This window comes from Kryptolebias marmoratus, linkage group LG17 (assembly GCF_001649575.2).
Source record: "Kryptolebias marmoratus isolate JLee-2015 linkage group LG17, ASM164957v2, whole genome shotgun sequence".
Classification (NCBI taxonomy): domain Eukaryota; kingdom Metazoa; phylum Chordata; class Actinopteri; order Cyprinodontiformes; family Rivulidae; genus Kryptolebias; species Kryptolebias marmoratus.
In genome coordinates, this window is record NC_051446.1 from 16,881,332 (window position 1) to 16,893,679 (window position 12,348).

The window sequence follows — 12,348 nt, forward strand, 5'->3', positions numbered from 1 at the left end:
TGTATCTTTCACTTCTTCACTTTCCTAATTTTTTTAAGCAAACACTGCAGCATAGATGTAGTCAAATACAAAGATACATCAGAAAATGGGTGAAAAAGCAACTATTATTTAAATTTAAGGGTGTTTTGTTCCTCATTTAGGTCATTTCACATTCATCTATGTTGAACTCGTTTGTTTCCCTTTTATGGCAAGCCATTTGTGTATTTATTCAATATCCTTTAAGCGTCATTTTTGCCCACTAGTATTCATCTATGCTCTGCTAGTCGCACATTTGGTCCCACTGAACATTATGTGCACTAGTACAGCAAAAAGTCCCAACTAGTGGGCATTTTAATGCACTAGTAGACCACTTGACCAAATTAGTTGACATTAACTAGTGAGCATCTTACATGGTAACTAGTCAACACAAATTATGCCTACTAGTCGACTAGTGACTGACAAATGTGCACACTAGTTGACCAATGCAACCTAAAAGTTTGGGGTTGTCGACAAAGAAACTCTAAAATGCTCACTAGTTGACTAATTAACACTTTTTTGTCCCTACTAGTTAACTCGTGTGCCTAAAGGAATGTCAGCTAGAACACTAGTACACCTAAAATGTTGACTAAATAACAAGTAATACCAAATTTAGTCACCCTAATGCGACTAAATTGGATCTTAGTGGTAACGGCCAATATGCTCACTAGTTCAGCTAAAACTTCTTTGGCCAAATGAATGTGCGCCTAAAAATGTCAACTAGTGTGCATAAAATTGAGACTAGTTAATGGCAAGTTTGGCTGCTAATAAGCACACTAGATAACTAGTAAGAAAAAAAACTTGTCAACATTTTAGAATTTACTAATTGACAACTTAATTTTTTAGGTCACACTAGTTGACTAGAGCACATTTTCACTCGTCAACTAGTTAACATGTAAGAGTTTTTGATACTTACTCGTTAACTTGGTCCTCGTGTGTGTTAAAAAGCCAACTAGTTGGGACTTTTGGGGGACTAGTGCAGCAAAATTACTGACAAGTATGGTTATGCTCTAACTAGTTGGGATAATGGGGCAGTTTTGAAAATAAAAAAAGTGTTACTAATAGGAGTGTTTGTTGAACTAGTGCTGCGTAGTCGCAAACTAGTGGTCGTTGAGAGCAGGGATGGCGAATAAATACACAAACGGCTTGCCATACACTCTGAACTTTTGGACCCCTTTCAGGTGATTTTAGTCAGGCATGTGCAGGGGCAGCCCCGTGGAAGAGAAAAAAAGTGGGTGGCGTCATTGTATGAAGGCTCGAAGAGGCGCAGAACCGCTCGCCACGGCATCTCCCCGTGTCTAACGTGATGACAGCTGATTGTCCGGAGACACGCAGTCAGCCAGGACCCGTCGTGGCACTTTCTTATGTCAACATGCCGTCTTTACCTCAATGCTAAACGCTTCGCAGGTCTTTCGGGAACCTTGTTTTTTTTTTTTTTTTTTAGTAGTCCTGGGACGCCTGGCTGCGCTGAAGTTGTGTCGCTGAAGAAGTTGGATATCGAGTCAGACTGGATCTAACGGCCCGGTCCTGTCATATCAACAAGCTCGACAACTAGTTCAGAGGTAAGGAAAAGTTTCACTTTTTAAGCTCCAAAAATCGCCCACGTTTTGAATGAAGGATGTTACAGCTTCTCCTCTTGGGTGGACCTGAGTGTAGTCACGTCGAGTGTTTTTTTTTTTTCTTTTTTTTGCTGCTTTCCTAAACTCTGCCGTGTTTCATCCGGACACCACAGTCGTCTGCTTGTGCTTTTCGACATGATTTATGCTCCTCTCTCAGGCTCCAGCCCAGGCAGGGGCAGCGGTGAATGCACAACCGAGCAGTGACGTGAGGTGAATGGGTGATAATGGAGAACAGTAAAAGTGTGCTGCAGAGAGTGAGAGGGAGTGAGGAGGGAGTGATCCCCCTGCTGTGTGTCAGCTGTGGCCTCTGCTGTCAGTTGTTCCATCATGTGAGGCACAAACACAGACTCAGCTTTACTCTTAGCCAGGTGTGTTTTTTTATTGGGCTGTGGATGGACAGTTTCATCTTGTCCCCATTAAGGACACAACATTTAAATCTCACCCCCAGCTCAGCCCAGGTCAATATTTATGGACAACAATATCAAGTAACCTTTGTTTACAGATGTAATCCGTCAAATTACTCATATAGAAATACAAACTACCTTCTCCCAGTGACACTATATGTAGTTTTTTTTTTAATAATGTATGGCTTAATGAAGAAAGAAAAAACTACTTTGCATTCATTTATGCCTTAACAGCAGCTTTTTCATGTATTGTTTCCTAGTAATGCACTGTATTATGATCCATCGATTCAGGTTGAAATCCCTAACAATCCGAACAACAGAAAGAAAGACAAGAAGTCAAGTCGGATAGCTGACTTTTTTTGGCTGCAGGTTCATCGACAGAGTTTGCTCGGTCTCGTTTGGCACTCTCTGTCGCTCCTTCCACGTCAAAGTCAAAGATTACTGAAAAGATTTGGACTTATTTTTCCTGGCTTCAGAGATGGCAAACTGTCACGAGAAGTCCGCACTGAGCATGCTTAGTTTTGTTTTTTATATTTTTAAGCAAAATGCGAAGCGATAAAGAGTCAGTCTGCCACAGGTTGGTGGGCCAGATTGAATACGTTTAAAAAAAATAGTACCTTGAGGGGCCAGAGTTGGCTCGCGGGCCTTGAGTTTGACACATGTGGACAGATTTATGCCCTTACAAGATGAGGGATACAAACACACAGGAAAGGGAATACTCATGAGCAATACAAGCACCGGGGCTTTTTCATAATATAGTCAAGTCTATAAACAAATACAAAGAGGATATAACTGAGTTATAATGTTTGTATGACACGTTGGTGCATTAAATGAATCAGTCATATAGTGACTTAAACTGTTTTGGACATTACAAAATAAGAATGTGTATTTGCAAACAAACAAAAAGCCTTTTGTTGTCACTGTAGCTGTTCTCAACACAAAGTGGGATGAAATGATGCCCAGAGTGAATGCAGACAGACCAAAATAAGAAAAGAAACAAACAAACAATACAAAGACACTGATAACAGTCATATAGTGTGACTGTCTGGTGGTATCTTAAGTAAAAGGTAAAAAATCATATATCGACCAGCAGCCTATACATGTCTGTCATTTTAAAATGCTGGATGTGTTTGTTTCAGAATATTGAAACAAAACTGGGACTTAAGCAGCCTTATTGCCCGTGGAAAGATGTAGTTCCACGTTTTTTCCTTTTAATGTAAGCATATATTTGGGAATTTTAAACAGTCTTGTTCATAAAAGGCTGCAGAGTAAAAGAAGGTGGACTCTCGTGGAAGTCACTGTCATGACTTGAAGCGTTTTCAAGCAGTAGCTCGTTCAGATTCTTTTGAAGTGGGGTTCCATGAAAACTTACTTGTTATGAATAATTAATATATTACCTGTTGTGGATAGCGCTTTGAATGACCTCAGTTTGGAGAAACAGTTCATCTGTGTTTTTTATACAGCTAGAGAACGTTCCATTTGGCTCACAGCACCTCTGTAGTTGCACGAAAGTCCTGACAACGCTGGAAAGGTTTGAGTTAAATTGCATTCAATCATAATAGATGGAGCTCAGGGGTTAGGTTCATTCAGCAGGCGATGGGGAGGGGGACCAGACGGGCTCTTGTTTTGTGTTTTGAGGTGAATGCCTGTCTTCAGTCCGACCCACTGCAGTCTGCAGGGATATTTCCAGCTTTTCTCTGCTGCAGAGTTGGCAACACGGCGTGGTTGGAGATGCACAGAAAAGGGGTTCGCGGCTTCTCCTCGGCTGCGGCGATTCCCATCAGAGATATTTGACGTACGTGACACGATGTTTTTGCAAAACAGAGCTGCACAGGTACATGACTTTTTCTTTTTCTTTTTCTCTGCTGCTCCCCTGTTTTACTGGTTAGTAACTACTCAGGATTTTGAACACACACACACACACACATGAACATCCTTTACGCTGAATTATTGAACACTTGTAACCGCGTCATATTTCACGTGCGTGCAAAGAAATGTGAGAAGTTTGCGTCGCAGCCAAGGAGTCAGGCAGTTCTGTTGACTGCAACAGCAAAGATCAAATCATTCATTTGATCAAACGAACATAATTAAGCTTGGGAAAATTTCCTTTTGATGTAATCTGCTGTAATCTCACGGAGGAGTTGACTCTCAGAAATTGAAGGTGGCAGCAATCCTTGCAGACTCCGTTGGTCGTGCAGCGTTAGTACACTTATGAGAAAAGGCAGGAAAATGAAGAGGGTTTCAAATGGAGGGAAAAGGTTGCAGATTGTTCTGCTTGCGCGATCAGAGGCTGCAGATAACGAAACGAAGCGTCCACAAAGAGCGGCTTTTAAATTCAGGAAGTGAACCCTCTTCCACTGTATATTTTTGACTGGAGGAATGGTGGTTTAAAAATAAGGCATGACTTGTTGAAGTGACATTGAGATGCAGCAGGGGATTTTTTTTTTTTTTTTTAAATCTTAAACCTAAAAGTCGAATTGGAACAACCAGCCACGGGGACTGAGAGACGGACTGAAGACAGACTGAACAAAGCAACAAGACTTTCAGACATGTACTGTTGGTGTCCTGTCTTTTTGATTAGCTGTAACGTTTTATGAACCGATATGGTCCCACCTGCTAATAAAGTATTCTTTGCCACACGTTGATCTTTAGCGGTCGCATTAACAGACCTTTTTTTTATCCTAACAGGGGGTTAATTTGACTTCTAATCAGCTGTTTATTAGAATCACACAAGTCTCTTTCAATAATAACTAGAACCATCATTTTAACAAGCTGATCAAGCCATTATTAGTATATATTAAGTGTCTAAAAAGGGCTCATGTTTAGAAATGATTAATAATGTGTTGCTGATGCTGTAATGAATCCCATCCTTCAGCTTCATGTTATGAGTCTATTACGTTTACGAGATCCCAATGCCTGTTTTTGAGATTGTTGTTGTTGTTGTCAAGCTGCAGAACAGTGGAAATCCTCAGCCTGCTTTTCTGTGTTTCTAATTAGCAGTTCATATTAAACATGAATAAAAAATCTAGTTTTTAAGTCTCATTTCGCTTTAGTTGATAGAACAAGGAAATTGTTGTGTTTTTCAATTTTCCCCAAATCTTTTTAATCCACGGAGCCTAAGGTTGTTTCCATTTGTCCTAACAGCTGTGCAGCTGTTTCTGAATTTGAAGGGTTTTTTTTTTTTTCTCTTTGTAAAAATATCAACAAATATACTCACTCGTGAGAATTCAAGCTAAACTGTAGATTATAGTGTTTTTGTCTGTGTGTGTTTGTTTCTTGTGTTGGCAAAATATTTGATGAACCACTGGATGCATTTTAATGAAACTCTCAGAAAGTAAAAAACTGCACATCTAAATTCAAAATGGCGGCCGTAGCTAAGCAACCTTAGAAACACTAAAATGGGTCTAACTCTGTCAGTTTTACAGATGTTGAGCTAAAATTTGCTGTGGCAGTAGCTGAGAGTCGTCCTCTCTTACAAGATTCCTTCTCATCAGAAGATGATCTTAGTTTAAAAAAACTCCAGCATTAAAGGCGGCAGGCCATTTGCGTTCCTTTAATTTATTCCATCGTGTAATCATGTTGGTTGTCCTCACTTGAATGAAACCTTTTGGAGATTGGCTCGTCAGTGTTTTGGCAACACTTTGCCGAAACGCTAAACAGATTGTTCTGGGTGTCCAATGAGATGATTCACAGATGTGTCAGCAGCACTTTGAAGCCCTCGCTGAAAAAAAAAGCATCTGAACTTGTATGAGCTTGTGTCATCCTGGCGATCTCTCGCCGATGTCCTCTTTGGCCCTGAATTATCTAAAAGTTTGGAATTTGCTGTTGAGGTTGCCCCCCCCAATTAAAAGACTCCACATTTTGTTCTTAAACTGATGATGTTTCTGCAGTTCTGATGCGATCCCATCTGTTGTGTAACGGCTCGTGTGCAAGCTATTAAAGCTGAGATGTATTTTAAGGGTGCGGCATATCCTTGGGCACCTCTGGGGTCCTCTCAGGGAAAACCTTCCACCCAAACAGATCTTTGTATCCATGACAACGCAGCTTCGGCCCTCTTGCAAACATCTGAGCTGTTCTTTTCTCTGTGGAAATGTTTATGCAAAAAAGGCAGTTCCACCCAGTGTTCTGTATACTTTGTGTGTGCGTGTGTGTGTGTGTGTGTGTGTGTCTTATAGTCCAAGTCTTTGATATTTGCCATGTGCGTGTGCATGTTTTGGAAAAGCATGGAGAGACAAAAATGCGATTAAGAGAAAGCTATGGAACACGAAGAAAACGTCACGATGAAAAGGAATGTGGAAAAAAAAAATCAAAAATATTCCCTCCCGGGATGCTTGTGGGTTAGCCAGGGTTGCAGAGATGCTGGAACGTAAATGAAAATCTGCTGAGGACAGAGGTAGATTCAAGTAGATCTGCGTATAAGTTTTTAAAAAAAAAAGGGTTTCCAGTCCTTTAAACAAACCCACCCAAAGTTTTCCTACATTTAGCAGCAGCCTTCACACTTTTCCTTTAGTTCCTCTCAGCTCTTCCATGGCATCACAGATATTTTCACTCATGGAAAAGAAGTCATTTCCAGTGAAGCTTTAATCATTGGACGGATTTCGCTGCATCGACTTTGCTGTGTTTGTCATAAACCAAATTTGGAACAAAAATTCCTATTTTTATGCCCGCATAGAGAAACAAACATAACTGAAAAGAAGTAAGGGATGTATAAAGACATCCAGCAGTCACAGTCTGACAAATGAACGGTGCTGAGGTTTGACATCTGTTGCTTTCTGACGTATAAAAATAGCCAAGAGGGCGTAAGATGCATCGCTTAACTACGACTTTCTACAACTTGTGTGTAGGGATGAACTCCGTCTCTTATCGAAGTCTCTCTCTTGAACCACTGAACACATTTTAAGGACGCTTTCAGAAAGTAATCATTGGAGTACACATCTACAGCTACTTAACTTTTGGACTCAACCTAATACAAGATGGCCACCACAGCCAACTGAACTCAGAAAACACAAAAGTGACCATAACTCAGCCACTTTTTTACAGCTTCTAATCCAAAATTTGACGTGGTAGTAGCTGAGTTTTGTCCCCAACACATACTCTGAGCGCATCACATTGTGCCACATCTTTGCCCGAATACTTGTTATCAACAGCTGGAGCCGACCCTGTTTGTCTGTTAGCAAAATATCTTTTAAACCTCTGGACAGATTTCCGCGAGACTGCAATCAGCCATGTTCAAGATGGTTGCCACAGCTAATTGACCTTTAGAAAACACAAATAAATGTTTATCACTCAGTCAGTTTTAAGTGTATTAAGCTAAAGGCTGATCTGGCAGTAGATGAGAGTCCTCCTCACAACGTCCTGCAAGAACAGAGCATCAAATCTTGCAATGCCACATGAAATCCTACATAATGTTATTTTTAAGGTTTGCCCAAAATGGCTATAACTCTGTCATTTCTCAACATAAAGTGGTCTTAGTTTAAAATGCTGGCATGCAGGGCGGCAGGTGATATGCGCTCCTTGAAGGAATTCCAGGCCTTCAATTTTGTTAAAGCAGTTATGAAGAAATGTCATCTTTTGCCCGGTGACATCTGAGGTAGGCTCTAGCCGAGTGTGCCGATCTTTTTAACGCAGGGAGGGATTAAGACCCCCCACCCCCCCATGTTTGCATCGATTCTGCTCTGTTAGTCTGTGAAGCAGGGTGTCGGCACGCCTTCAACCAGGCTTCTGTTTGTGCTTACTTTGGTATTCACACGCCTCGGCACCAAATAGCTGAGCTGAGTTTGGTGTCTCAGAGCATTCATCTCAGCGTGCCAGATGTGTTCTTTTTCACCCATTTGGCTGAGGTCGAGCAGCGCTGCCTCATCTAAATAAAATGCACCATAAAAAGGGGAAGCTCGTTCCTCGTGGGCCCCCGTCTCTTTAATTGTTGTTTGAAAGAAAAGATGGATGATCGGGCCTATCTGCGCGAGAGGCACTAAAGTCTCTGGGCTTTCGACCAAAACGTTTTTATTATCACAAAAACTTGGATGTTTTTATTTCAGATCTTTGAAAGACAATCAGTTGAACTAACATTAAGCACTCAGTCTCAGTACAACAAGTTAGCACCAGCAGCTTTGGACACCGGCCTTTTTAAGATTTTAAACCTTCGGGGAAGAACGCGGGCTTTTTTGGGAACTTCTTGCTTGTTCAGAAACCTCTTCTCTGAGCAGGAATGTGTTGCAACGATGCCGTTATTAAGGCGGCTGTACTTTGGTGCACCTTTTGTTGTTTTGTGTGGCTTTTTATTTCACAATGTAAGACACAATCTCTTATGTCTGCTTCCTTATTTGGTCTGTGAGTGACAACAGAACGCTGTGAATACAATCAAGTATGTGTTTACCTGTATGTGTGTTCCGGTCTTGTTAGCAAAATATCTCATGAACCACTGAACTGATTTCAATAAAACTCCCAGGAAGTTATCTTTAGATGCAACTCTACAACTTATCAGCTTCTGATAGCTGCCACGGCAACCTTAGAAAAAAGATCACATTATGTAACTGAATCCTGTCCCTTTGAAATGTCTCCATTGGTGAATTAACCGTGTTTTTGTTTTACCATGTGAATGTGGTCGCTGACATGTGACTGCTGAAGAATCTGGGGATGTGGAGAATGAAACTCTCAGGATTTGGTTTTGTATGTTTCTTTTTGTATTTAGTGTTTTGTTCCTGGTCTCTGTTTGGGTTTGTTGTCTCTTTTGTTGTTTTCATGTGGTCTTGTTCTCTGTGTCTTTTCCTTTAAAACCTGGTCATTTCCTCCACTCACTGCTGGTTCATTGTCACTTTGTCGCTTCATGCTCTGTCCGGTTGTCCCTCTCGTCTTGTCTCAGGTTTGATCATGTCTCATTCATGGATTCTGTTATGTTTAGTTTGCGGCCACGCCAGCCCTTTGTTTTGTGTTTATTGTAAATAAATTAGTTTCTTTCTCGTTTTGAAAATGAGTCTGCGCTCCGGGTTCGCCTCCTTTTCCACCCACCATGACAGAAAGCAATCCTGTAAATGTAGCATTAGATGAATGCTTGAAAAAGAATAGGTTTTTATTTTATTCATCTATAAGTTAGCTGAAAGATGTCTGTCTTATGTGAAAGTGAAATGGATATTTATTTAGTGGTGGGGGGGGGTGTTAGTGTTGATTGGACAAAGCAAGTGACTTCATAACATCTCTTTGTCCTTTTTATAATGAAGACATAAATTAATATCTAAATGGGTAATGTTGTCCCGCCTCGGTGCATTTCTGTGGGACAAACTCCACAAACATTTGGGTCATAAAAAACCCCACATGTCATGAGTGTTGACAGCTGTCAGCGTGTCGCAGCTCCTCTCCCTCGCCACCTCCAGCCCTCATCATTCACACGTGCTGGGACTGTCAAAAGAGATGCAACAGACGTCCCACAGTTTCTAATATCCAGAACCGTCCTCTTGTTGTCTCCCCCCCCCTCCGCTGGGGTTTACGTTGTTTGGAGGTGAATGTGTTTTGGTGGACTCAGCGCTCGAGTTCACCAGTAAACAGTCGCTATCAAAAGACACCAGCTGGCATTCAGCTCACTCCAGAGGGTTCTCCCGGTGTTTGCCTCTGTGCGTGGATGCACACACACAGCCCGCGTGTCGTTCTGCCACTTCGCTGCGCACGAATGGATTGAATGGTGCAGAGGCTGCGGGTCGGCGTGAGCCTCGCCCTGGCACGCAGACAGAAAACCGAGCCGCTGCTCTGTTGGTGGTATCGGACTGTATTCAACGGGAGATACAGCCAGTCAGCAGATACCACCTCACACTACTGCAGTGTTTTATCACACATTCAACTGTACATGCATAGACAGGAAAAGCTGACATGACTCAGAACTCTGACACGAGGGCTGACCCACAACCACACAACTGTTTCATTTTATTTTGCGTAAAATTTGATTGGGACGGGCAATAAATCAAATTAGTTGGATAGTGGACAGGACTGAAGCCTCTGAACAGATACTAACAGGACTGTGTGCTTTAGGAAGAGTTTTCATAAAGGGGTCTAGTGACAGATTAAAGCTGGGGGCCACATTAAAAAAAAGTAGGGGCAGATAAATATCTTTTAAACATTGGGAATTCAGTATTTATTGTTGAGCTATGAAATGATGAGCTCTCTGCTGGGAATGTTTTTGATTCATTATGTCCAGTCTATTCAAAATCACATTTATATTTCATCTGTAAAAATCATTTTTCATTTAATTAATCCTTTAATCAGCATCTAAGTTGGGTTTTTAGGGTCTTATTTCTTACACTTATACTGTGTGAGTATCAGTTGCGGCGGACATTTATTTCCTAAATCAGTAATATCAGTACGTGTCTGAAAGAAGCTACAGACAATGTTTAAGGTTTAATAATTAGCGTTACATTTTCTGTGAAAAAAAACAGTCCGGTTTAATCATTAAATCAGAGAAACTGACTCCTCCGCACCCACAGCCACATCCACCCCCACCTCCTCCTGAAACTGGAGTATTTTTACTTTTAACTGGGTAAAATTAAACAGACAGGTACACAGCTGTCTGGATTGGTTTTCTAACTTTTATTTGAAGTGGTATTTCTGCAATATCGCTTGTGAAGTAATCCTAAAAACTAAAAGGAAAAAAGGTTGAGGCAGAGTCAACTTTTTCGCCACCACTTTGATCACAGCTCCAACCTGGGCTTTCACCCTTCAGCCCCGAGATTACGAGACCCGAGAACTGACTACTGAGCTACAGCAGACACACACTTTAGGAAGCCGCAGAATTAGACAAATCAGATCCATCTGTGGGCGATCGGAATAGTTACAGACACAGAAAATGGGCCTGCCATGTTGTTCATCTCCCCTCTGTCTTTAATTTTCTGTGTTCTGTTCATGTCCGGTCTGTCAGCTCCAAGCTGCTGACTGATTAATTTATCTTCTAATTTTAGCCTCATTAATGGATTTTAAACAGAAAATCTCCACTGTTGGCAGGCTTTGCTGCGACTATTCCTACAATAAATAAGATCAGGTGAGGTGTAACGTTTGTAGCATTCATGTCATTGAGCTTAAACCAGCAGAACGTGCCCACAGGGTGGAATATTTTACTCCCCAGTGAGACTCTGTTGTAGCTGCCGACAGGCTTCATGTTAACTCCACTGACACTGTCTGGGACCTGTACTGCCCTCTAACTGCTAATAAGTAAAAAAAAAACAAACAAACAGAGGAAATAAATAAAAAAAAAAACATTGCCAAAATGGTTGAAAAACACAGAACAAAACAATACACAGGAAGTTAAGTCATTAAGCTTTGTTTATTAGGAAGAACTACTTTGTGAGTAAAATGATTTTTATTTTTATTTTTTTCAAACTTAACTTGCCAAACCATCCAATTTGGGTTGCAAACATCTGCAGCATTATTTGTCAGAAGTAGTTCCACTTGTGTGTTCCCTCTTCAACACTGTAATATAATCACTTACCTTTTTATTAACAGCAGAATTCTCCGATTTCCTAAATTTGCATTAAGTAGGCGTGTACTGCAGTATTCTCACTGATAGTGTTGCTCTTTAAACCGTATATGCATCGCAAGTGTACTGCTATAAACAAAAGTTCCTTTTAGATTTAATATTTTTGCAGTACAAGTCCTTTAAAGTGCTCATTTGAACACACATAGATGGTTTATTAAAGTGTGTTGATGTCTCAGGGTCACGTCTCGGGTCAGGTGTGTGTATCCAGTGAACGTCTGGTGTGTGTTAGCTGTTGGCTTGGCTGTGTGTCGTAAACCTGTTGTCGGGCCAGGTTGTACACACTCTGTTTTCTTACCTGAAAGCTAATCACAGCTGTGGTGTGTGTTTTAAAGTGTTGCTTAAGGTAGAATATCTTTTAGAGTTTTGCCGTCTGTGGCCCTTCATTCAGGAGCTAATAAACATGAAGTCAATGATGTCCCACTGCTTATCAGAGACCTTTTGAATCATAACAGAAGCGCCACGCCTGCCAGCCTTTTCAACACAACCTTCTTCGTGCGTGAAATGCCCCTTGTACCTTACCACAAGCCGTTTTTCTGTGACGTTTTAGCAGCTGCCACTTCACGGGTGTAACGTTGAGCTCAGCTTTGCGATGATAAAAAAGCTCTTCAAAAAGTGGAAATCCCAATATCCCCGGGAAACCGCCGCGACACACTCCCCCCCCCCCCNGCGGCTCACGGGGTCACCTGCGAGAGTGTGAGGTAAAAGTCGACGAGCGCCGAGGCCGCAGACACGCCGATGAACCCAGGGATGACGTTAAGGAGCTTGTCTGGCTGGATGCAGACCTGAGGATTAA

The 12,348-nt window shown here is 41.5% G+C and overlaps 1 protein-coding gene across 1 annotated transcript in view; it reads left to right on the plus strand.

The window, feature by feature from the left end:
* Nucleotides 1-1,442: 1,442 nt before the first annotated feature.
* Nucleotides 1,443-12,348, plus strand: part of LOC108248549 (dynamin binding protein) — a 41,335-nt gene continuing 30,429 nt past the window's right edge. The window contains exon 1 of the mRNA XM_017437393.3: nt 1,443-1,577. The gene's annotated coding sequence lies outside the window, so the exon portion shown is untranslated. The remainder of the gene's footprint in view (nt 1,578-12,348) is intronic.